The sequence below is a fragment of the Solanum dulcamara genome, chromosome 6, assembly GCF_947179165.1.
Source record: "Solanum dulcamara chromosome 6, daSolDulc1.2, whole genome shotgun sequence".
Lineage (NCBI taxonomy): Eukaryota > Viridiplantae > Streptophyta > Magnoliopsida > Solanales > Solanaceae > Solanum > Solanum dulcamara.
The window spans coordinates 68,478,686-68,488,098 of NC_077242.1; the positions used below are offsets into that span (position 1 = coordinate 68,478,686).

At 36.5% G+C, this 9,413-nt stretch overlaps 1 long non-coding RNA gene across 1 annotated transcript; it reads left to right on the forward strand.

Moving 5' to 3' along the window:
- Positions 1-1,663: 1,663 nt before the first annotated feature.
- Positions 1,664-4,010, forward strand: LOC129891320 (uncharacterized). The gene is made up of 3 exons (XR_008767165.1): positions 1,664-1,989; positions 2,453-2,529; positions 3,754-4,010. It is a non-coding gene; the product is annotated as an uncharacterized LOC129891320 (long non-coding RNA).
- The last annotated feature ends 5,403 nt before the right edge of the window (positions 4,011-9,413 follow it).

Here is a 9,413-nt window from a genome sequence, read left to right on the forward strand (position 1 = left end):
GCGTTGTCGTACTCCGGTTGGTTGGTTTGAGTCTTCAGAGCCTAGGCCGCACAGTACCGATTTACTTCAGGATGCCATAGCCAAAGTTCGGGTTATTCAGGATAGGTTAAGGACAGCTCAGAGTAGGCACCAGAGTTATGCTGATCGCAGGCGTCGGCCCTTGCGCTTCGAGGTAGGAGATCAGGTGTTCTTGCGGGTGTCGCCCTTGAAGGGCGTGATGAGATTCGGCAGGCGGGGTAAGCTTAGCCCTAGGTATATCGGGCCATTTGAGATTCTGAGGAGAGTTGGAGAGGTTGCTTATGAGTTGGCTTTGCCACCAGCATTTTCAGCTATACATCCTGTTTTTCACGTTTCTATGTTGCGCCGGTACATTCCAGATGAGTCTCATGTGCTTCAGTATGACTCTGTTGAGTTGGATGATCGCCTGACTTTTGTTGAGGAGCCAGTTGCTATTCTAGCCAGAGATGTTCGCCAGCTTCGTTCTAAGTCCATCCCTGTGATTAAGGTCCAGTGGCGCCATCGTCCGATCGAGGAGGCTACATGGGAGACCGAACAAGAGATGCGGGAGCAATTCCCCAACTTATTGGACCCTCCAGGTATACTCTTGCCCTTACTTTCGCGGACGAAAGTTCTTTTAGTAGTGGATATTGTAATGACCCTCAAGGTCATTTTTTTGAAATTTTTGTAAAATGACCATTTTACCCATCCCTTTAGATGCCCCGAGTCATTTCTAATTGTTACCGGATGTTAATTTTTAGAAAATCCTATGAAAAGTTAAGTCTTTGGAAATTTTGAGTTTCATAAGCTTTAAGTGTTAAAAAGTGGTATTTGGGGTCAATTGGAGCTACGGGTCTCAGAATGGAATTCCGTCGATTCCAGCAGCTCCGAATTATCGAAATAGGCTTAGGAGACTTTACGGAATCAGTTTTGGAGCTGTAACGAAGATTTGAGGCCTTGAGTTGAGAATTTGAGGAACTTTAAGCCAAGGTTTGACTTTGGTCAACTTTTGAAGTTCCGATGCTCGGAATAGAATTCCGACAACTCCGTTGGATTCAGGAGATGGGTTTTGGTCTAGAATAAGTATTGGTTGAATTTTTAGAGGTCCCGAGTCCATTTTGGTATTTTAAAGGCCTAAGTTAGTTTAGTTGCGACTTTTTGAGTTTTGGGCTAACGAAATTTCGAATTCAAATTCTGATGGTTCCATCAGCTCCGGAATGACCAAATTAGGCTAGTAGCACTGTTGGAATGACTATCGAGTCAATTGATACGAGTTTGGGGCTATTTGGCGCTTTTGACTTTGAAACTTAGCCTATAGTTGACTTTGGTCAACATTCTTGGAAAATGCGCTCGAATAAAAATTCTGACAGTGCGGTTAGTTCCGGAATGTCAATTTTGGTCAGGAACGACCTTTCGTTCGCTTCCCGAGGCTCCCGAGCTAATATCGAGACCCGTTGTGGAAAATGACTTTTGGGTGTGGGGCCCACTTTTTATTAAAATGATCTCGTATGGAAATTCTGAATGCGCCATTGAGTCCGGAATGTCGAATTTAGTGGAGTAGCATATTTGGTTTATTTTTATCTGATTCCGAACGAATTCCGAAGGTTCGTTCGGAGACTTTAAATTGTGGCTAAACCAGAAAATCTGCAGCAATAGTGCAGAAAAATTTTCAGATTTTCTCCTCAACTTTGAACCCTCATTTCTTGAGTTCTAGAGCTCCAAATTGGGTGATTCAAAAGGCAAAATTGTGAGGTTTTTCGTGGAGAATGCATTGGAGAAACTGAAAACTGATTTGGAGTATTCGATTCTGGTAAAAATCGTGATTTTATTTGCAGCAGTATCCATTTTCGGAATGGATTTTTGAAGAACTTTGACAAGTTATATCTTGACCAATATAAATCCGATTTGGGTGATTCCAGAGGCTATCTTGCGTGGAAATTTAAGGAGAACATCGTGGAAGTTTCAGAATCTATTTTTGGCACGTCGTTCGAGGTAATAAATTGATTTTAAGCAGCAGATTTAGTCATTTTCGGAATGAAATTTTGTTGAAAATTGAAAGAGTGTATCTTGGTCAATATAACTCCGTTTTGAGTGATTCTTGAGGCTAGATTGTGGGGTTTTTCGCAAGGAACGTCATGGTATAATTTGTTTTGATTGACAGTATTTCGTTTTTGAGAAATCGACGTGTAAGGAGGCTGCCTTATATCGTTTTCTTAGTTTAAAAATGTGGGAATTGATTTTTGATCGTCTTACGTAATTTCCCACCCCGAATTATGTTATAAATCTGATTTGTGTGCTTGGGGTGACGTGTAGAACCTGTTTTGGGGGTCAAATCTGGAATTTCGTATGTGGGCCCCACAATTCCCGTTTTCGACCCCAAAATTGGTCCATTTCCAAAAATTATGAAATTAGTGTCTAAACGACCGTATCGACGTTATGGTTCTATTTTTGACAGCTTGGCAGCGTTCCGAGGCCGTTCGAAAGGGAAAAGCTCCAGCACAGTGATTTGGAGCCCGCGTGTTTGGCCTACAGGTAGGCTACGGTTTACCTTTCTTTAGATTGAGCTGAAATGTGTGAAAGCATGTTGAAATAGTTGGAATTTGGGTTGGGTAGTTTGATTGTATATCTTGGGCGTTAGAAATTATGCTTTAGGCTTATTATCGGGTTTTCGGATATTTAGAAGCATGTGTATCTTGTCGTTATTTGTTAAGTTTTATAAGTAGAGTTGAATGAGCATGTTATTGATACAGTGGGGTATGTTGGCCTTAGTATAGGATGTAAACTTGCTTTAGATGTCCCGGCGTCGCTCCGGTAGACTTAGATCCTTGTAGAATGGTGTAGCGGGCTAGTGCCTAGTAGTTTGGCCTTAGCTAGGCGTTACTCTTGCTCTTAAAAATACCATCATCCATAACTCGATATAATCATGACTTTTGTGAGGCGTCGGCAGCACTAGATTTCGTGATCGTTGACTTTGGCTCCGGTTTTAGTTTTGGCGGCATATTGGTTGACTCATTGGAAAGGAGATTCTCGGTACTATTATTGTTTAGTTGGAAAGGAGAATATTCGGCACCATAAGATAAAATATCTGTGAGTATCCGGGTACCCAGTCCCGGCCTCCATTCTGAATTATCGAGGAGCATCCGTGTACCCAGCCCCGGCCTCCGTCGACTTGGTAGTATGACGAGCATCTTGGTATCCAGTCTTGGCCTCATCATATCGATGTGTTACGACGAGCATCCGGGTACCCAGTCCCGGCCTCGACCGTACTTATATATTATGGCAAGCATCCGGGTACCCAGTCCTGGCCTTGACCACTTTGAATATTCGGGTGAGCCTCTGGGTCCCAGTCCCAGCCTCGACCCCTAAGTCACCACTAGATCGATTGACTCTTAGAGATTCTGGGTTTGGAAATGATATAATACTTCGGCTCCTAACATCGCAGATTCTTGGTTCCTAGCCTTGGTAGTTGTAGCTATTCTGTGTACTCGGCGGGCTTATGGGGGTTCGTCCGAGTTTTTATTTAACTTGCGCACGAGTGTCCCGGTTGGGCTTATGGGGGGCTCAGTTGGGTATAGTTAGCTGTAGTTTTCATAGGTAGTATTTTTTTTCCTTTTGATGCTTATGTTGACTCCTATTTAGGCTATTCTTTTTTTTCATATTGTTTTTACCTTTTCTGCTCAGTTGGCCTATGATGCCTACTGGGTACCTGTTGTCTTGGTACTCATACTACACTCTGCATCTACTTTCGTGATGCAGGACCGAGCACCAGCTATCGCCGTGGATAAATCGAGCCTGTTGCAGTCAACTTCGGAGACTAGGGTGAGTACTTGGCGTTTTTAGATCATTCTTGTCTCCTTCAGCATGGATGGCCCGTCTTTTGCCTTCTGAGACTAGCCAGTTGTTTTATATCTTTTTGGTCCACTTTCGGGACTTGTACTCGTATTTTATTTTGTAGCAGCTCTGTACTTGTGACTTCCAGGTTCTGGGAGGGATCTTTAGTTGTTTAAAACATGTTTTGGTTTACTTCCGTTTATTCATTCTGTTTACTTTTATATTTCAATGCTCTTATATAGTTTTTGCCTTCAAACACATTACTTGAAGTTCCGGGTTAACAGGTTGGCTTACCTACTAGAGGGTTATAGTAGGTGCCATCATGACCTACGAAATTGGGTCGTGACAGTTTATAAAATTGAATAATATTGCAAGCATATAAAACCAATATTTTCACCGTAAGAAATATACATAAATCACGTCTTTAGTACTTAATGAATATTTTTAGTATTTTATAAGAGTTAATTTACGCTTACAAGATTACAAATATTTTTATCATATTGACTCATATAGAAACTACATCTATAGAATTTAATTAATGTTCCAATACATACTTTATTTGGAAACCATGGCCATAAGATTTTTAACCATATAGAAATCATGTTTAATGTAGAATGTGGTCAATATATATAAATCATGCGTTTAAGTTAATAAATAGTTTATCTGTTATGTAGAATTCATGTCTATAGGCCGTTATAAAAATATTTTTAGTATAATATTATTAACAAAAAAAATCATACCTCTAGATTTTTAATAAATATTTTAGCACCTTTTATTAAAACCAAGCCTCTAGAATTGTAACAAATGTTTATCATAGTTTATATATAGAGACCATGTCTATAGGATTTGATAAATATTTGTCATGTTATTTTATTTTAAAAAAAACATGCTTACAATTTTAATAAATTTTCAACATATCATTTCATTTAGACACCATGTCTATAAATAATATTTAAAATAAATTTCAACATACTAATCATCTAGGTATCATTTATAGGGTTTAATATTATTTCAAGCATATAGAAAACTATGTCGGTAAGAATATTTTGAGCTTATTGGGTCCATGAGATCTAACAATATTTCTCGCATATTTTATCATATAACAATTATGTTTATAGGTATTATAATTCTAACATGTCGATTAAATGGATATTAGGCCTTCATAAATATTTTTTCATAACAATTATGAGTAGAATTCATGCCCCTAGGGTTCTAATAAATATTTATCATATTATTCTATATTTGAAATCATGTCTATATTTTAATACATCTTTAGTATATCAATATTTAGAAAACCATATCCATAGCGTTTAATAAATTTTTTAGCATGCTCTTAATTAAAGTCATATGAATAGTATTCTATAAAATATTGTTAGTTAATAACTAAAATTATCAAGCATACTTCTTTTTATTATAATCACCTAAGTAATTAAATTTGTCCGTCATATTATTCAAGTTTTTATGTTTATAATACCTGTGTCTGATTGTACGCACACACATAATCATTATGACCTTCACAATTTATATGTGTTTTCAAGCATGTTAATTAATTAATTTAGAGGCTTATTTGAGATTTTATGTGCTAACTGCTTGTCCTATCTGTTTTGTTTGACAATGTGTCTAATTAGGATGCCTATATTTCCTTTGGTCTAAAACCTACTCTAAATAGTGCGTCCAATGCCTCTTGGATATTAAGTTGGGACGTTTAGACACCTTATAAGACGTTAGTTTTTATTATTTTCTTTTAGATCGCTTTAAGGTCATAATAATAAATAAACTTAAGAGAGGTAGGGGTAATTAGGCCCTTCGGAAATGATGGATGTTGACCCGAGCAGAAAAATGACAAAAACTTTATATATTTTGTCTTCCGATTAATGAGCCGGCGCTGATCCAAAGAAAAATAAGAATGTAGATAATTTTATTTCCTGTCGACTTTTAAATAATTTGTTTGTATATATATATTTGGGGTAGTTTAATATTTTAAAATTCAATGATTTTTAGGCATCCTCAATCTTATTAGAGATTTTACCCAAATTAGATTTACAACATATTACATATTCATATATCTACACTTGTCTATTATCTTATTCATTTTCCTTTTTATTGTGGCTACAAATAAAGTAACCATTGCTAATACTAGACATTTATTTTACCATAAATTTAGTAAGTTATTTATTCAAATGATTTTAAAATATACATTTGTATTTTTATATATTTAAATATATTATTTAGTATTTATTTTACTATACAATAAATATATTATTATTAAATTTGGTTCATTCATATATAAGACGTATATATATGACATACCTTATATTTTCACCTTTTTCTCAAATTTAATAAAAACCCTTTTTCTTAATATTTCTAAAACAAACAAATGAATAAATATCTCTAATCATTTTTTCTAAAACTAAGTTTAAGAACTATCTTCGGATAGGCTCTGAGGGATGCCTAATACCTTCCCCTCGAGTAACTAAAACCCTTACTTAGAATCTCACAGGTTTCGCAAATCAAAACAGAGTTTACATTTACAAAAAAAAAAATGGTTTTCCTAATATTTTCCTTAAAATTAGGTGGCGACTCTAAACATTTTCAAAATCAGAGGCATAGCCATTTTTTATATTGTGAACCAATTTCGACCCGTTCGAAAATGGGGTGCGACAGTCGGTCTAACCACCACTTTGTAGAACTTACCTGTAACAACCCCTAAAATGTTGTATGTCGGTATTTCAATTCTCGATAAAAATAATACAGCCTCTGTATTTTGGGCATAACTTTTCATAGGTTGGTCCAAATTAGGTGATTCAAATTTTTGGGTAATCACAACATCCTTACCTACAACTTTTATGAAGAACATAACTTCAAATTCGGAGTATAAGTAGGTCAAATAAATTAATCTTTGCAAGATATAGTGCTGTGACGGAATTGAGTGTTGATAGAAGCAAATTCATATCTCACTGTAGGTTGCTCCAAATTGATTGATTCTTGAACGATATGAAACTAGACTTCCATATCTACAATTCTTATGAAGAAACCAAATCCTAATAAGGAATTTATCTTATTCAAACGTAGCTTCGAAAATGAGTATTCTGTTAAAAAGAACTCATCTTACCTACCATGGAAACATCTAGATGCATTTGACATCATGCATGACATAAATTGTCCTCCATTTAACATCATCCATGAAATCAATATATTCCATTAAATTTTCAGATTTTTCTTTATAATTATTTTATTTATTGTTAGGTCCCTCTTTCCCACCTATAAATACCCACCTTATTTCCTCATTTTATTCATCAAGCTTTCCTAAGCATTTCTTCTCTCTATATACTTCTTCTCAAATATAGTTTTAGTTTTAGTAGTATAAAAATACTACTCCGGTTATTCTTATACTCCGGGTAGTACACAAAACGCTCCGGCGAGAAGAAAAGGCTAGGGATCCAAGAGTATTCCAATTCGGAGTAAACCTTCGGATTTAAGGTATGTAAGGCTTTCATAGCATTGGATTGAGTTCGTCCATGCGCCCAATATTTAAATTTATTATAATTGAGTTATAGTTGAGTTTTATTCAAATCTTGAATTCTAGATGAATTAATTCTTCCTCTATTGAGTTTGATATATTTATGCATTAATATTATTATTATTGTTATCTCTCATATTATTGGAATTATTGTTCATGGCTACTTTCCCATGAATCCTAATTGATTTGATGTTCATGAATATTTTTACATATGTTTTGAGTAAAGATGTTGGCTTTTTATTATTTTTATTGATAAAAAGAGAGTTATATGAATTAATACTATATATGTATTTTATTGAGTTTTGAAAGAGTAAAAGAGTTGAATTTGAATGAATTTGAGAAAATGATATTTTGAGCAAGATGTTTTGATGAGATGTAAATGATGTTTTTGGAAGTATAATGATTGATGAACATGAAATGAGATGAGTTTGATGATTTAAATTAAAGTCCAATGAGACTAGATGATGAGTTTAATATGAGCACATATTTTGGGAGTAGTATTGAGCACCGAGTTGGGTAAGAGTTTAATTGACTCAAACCCCAGAACTACGTAGCCAGCGTAGGATGGAGGCTATGCCTCTTAAGTCCCAAAAAGAGGACTTTGATGAATGGATCCAAGATGGTGATGTCCTTTACCCTGGCAAGGTATTGGATGGATGTGGCAACGACATCGCTTCGTTGTATCATCTCTAGCTCATAAGTGATGGTTGTCGGTTAGAGAAACTCCCAACTGAGTAAGCATTGCTTATTACTATTATTTTTATTATTTTTTTAAACTAGCATTACATATTCATGTTGAGATGATGTTGAGTTCTGAGCTGAGTTTTCTTGAGAGGAGTTTCTTGATATCTGTCCTTACCTTCCTGCCATTTTACATACTCGTACATTCCACGTACTGACGTCATTCGACCTGCATCGTTTTATGATGCAGATACAGGTGTTAGAGATCCTCAACAGGCGCATCGTTGAAGATCATTTCTTTTCAGCTATTTGGTGAGTCCTTCTTGTATTCGAAGGAACTCCTTATCCTTTTATTATTGTTGAGTGTGATGTTTCTTTTAAGGTAGCCATGGACATGTCATTGGCACCATCTAAGAGTATTAGAGGCTTCATAGACAGAGTCTAATGATGTAATCGAAGTAGTTCTCCTTAGAAACTACTTCTTATAAGAATTATCTATTTTTCCTTTGATTATGATAAGCCCACATTAGTATTCTTAAGTCTTGCGCTGATGAATAAATAAGAAATGAGACCAAGTGGTTCTCTCGGAAGCCAGAAATAGTTTCTGAGTGCCGGCCACGCCTAGGGTACCCTCTCGGGGCGTGACATTACCCTTAAATTGTGGTGGCACCTTCTTGTCACATAGCACATCAGAAGCGAGCCTCCATTTTATCCACCCCGCCCCAATACGATATGTGACATCATCGTCAATCTCCCCACTGCCTTGTATGATAGACTCAAGATACTTGAAACTACTTTTCTTTTGGATGGCCTGGGCACCAAACCTAACTTTCATGCCAACCTCTTGAGGTGTCTCACTGAACTTGCACTCTAAGTACTCTGTCTTGGTCCTACTCAGCTTAAACCATTTAGACCCCAAGGTATGTCTCCAATCCTCCATCTTAGCGTTAACTCCGCTACGATTCTCATCGATCAGGACTATGTCATCTATGAAAAGCATACACCATGGCACCTTACCTTGAATTTGTCGCGTCAATCCATTCATCACCAAGGCAAATAAAAATAGACTAAGATCTGATCCTTGATGCAACCCTATCATAACTGGAAAATCTCTGAGTCCCCTCCTACTGTCCTTACCCTGGTTTTGGCTCCCTCATACATGTCCTTGATCACCCTGATGTACGCCAAAGGTACACCTTTAGCCTCTAAACATCTCCATAGTATCTCTCTTAGAACTTTATTGTAAGCCTTTTCTAGGTCGATGAATACCATATGTAAGTCCCTCTTCCTTTTTCTATACTGGTCCACCGATCTCCTCATAAGATGGATGGCTTCTGTAGTTGAGTGTCCAGGCATAAATCTTAACTGGTTCTCTGAAATAGAC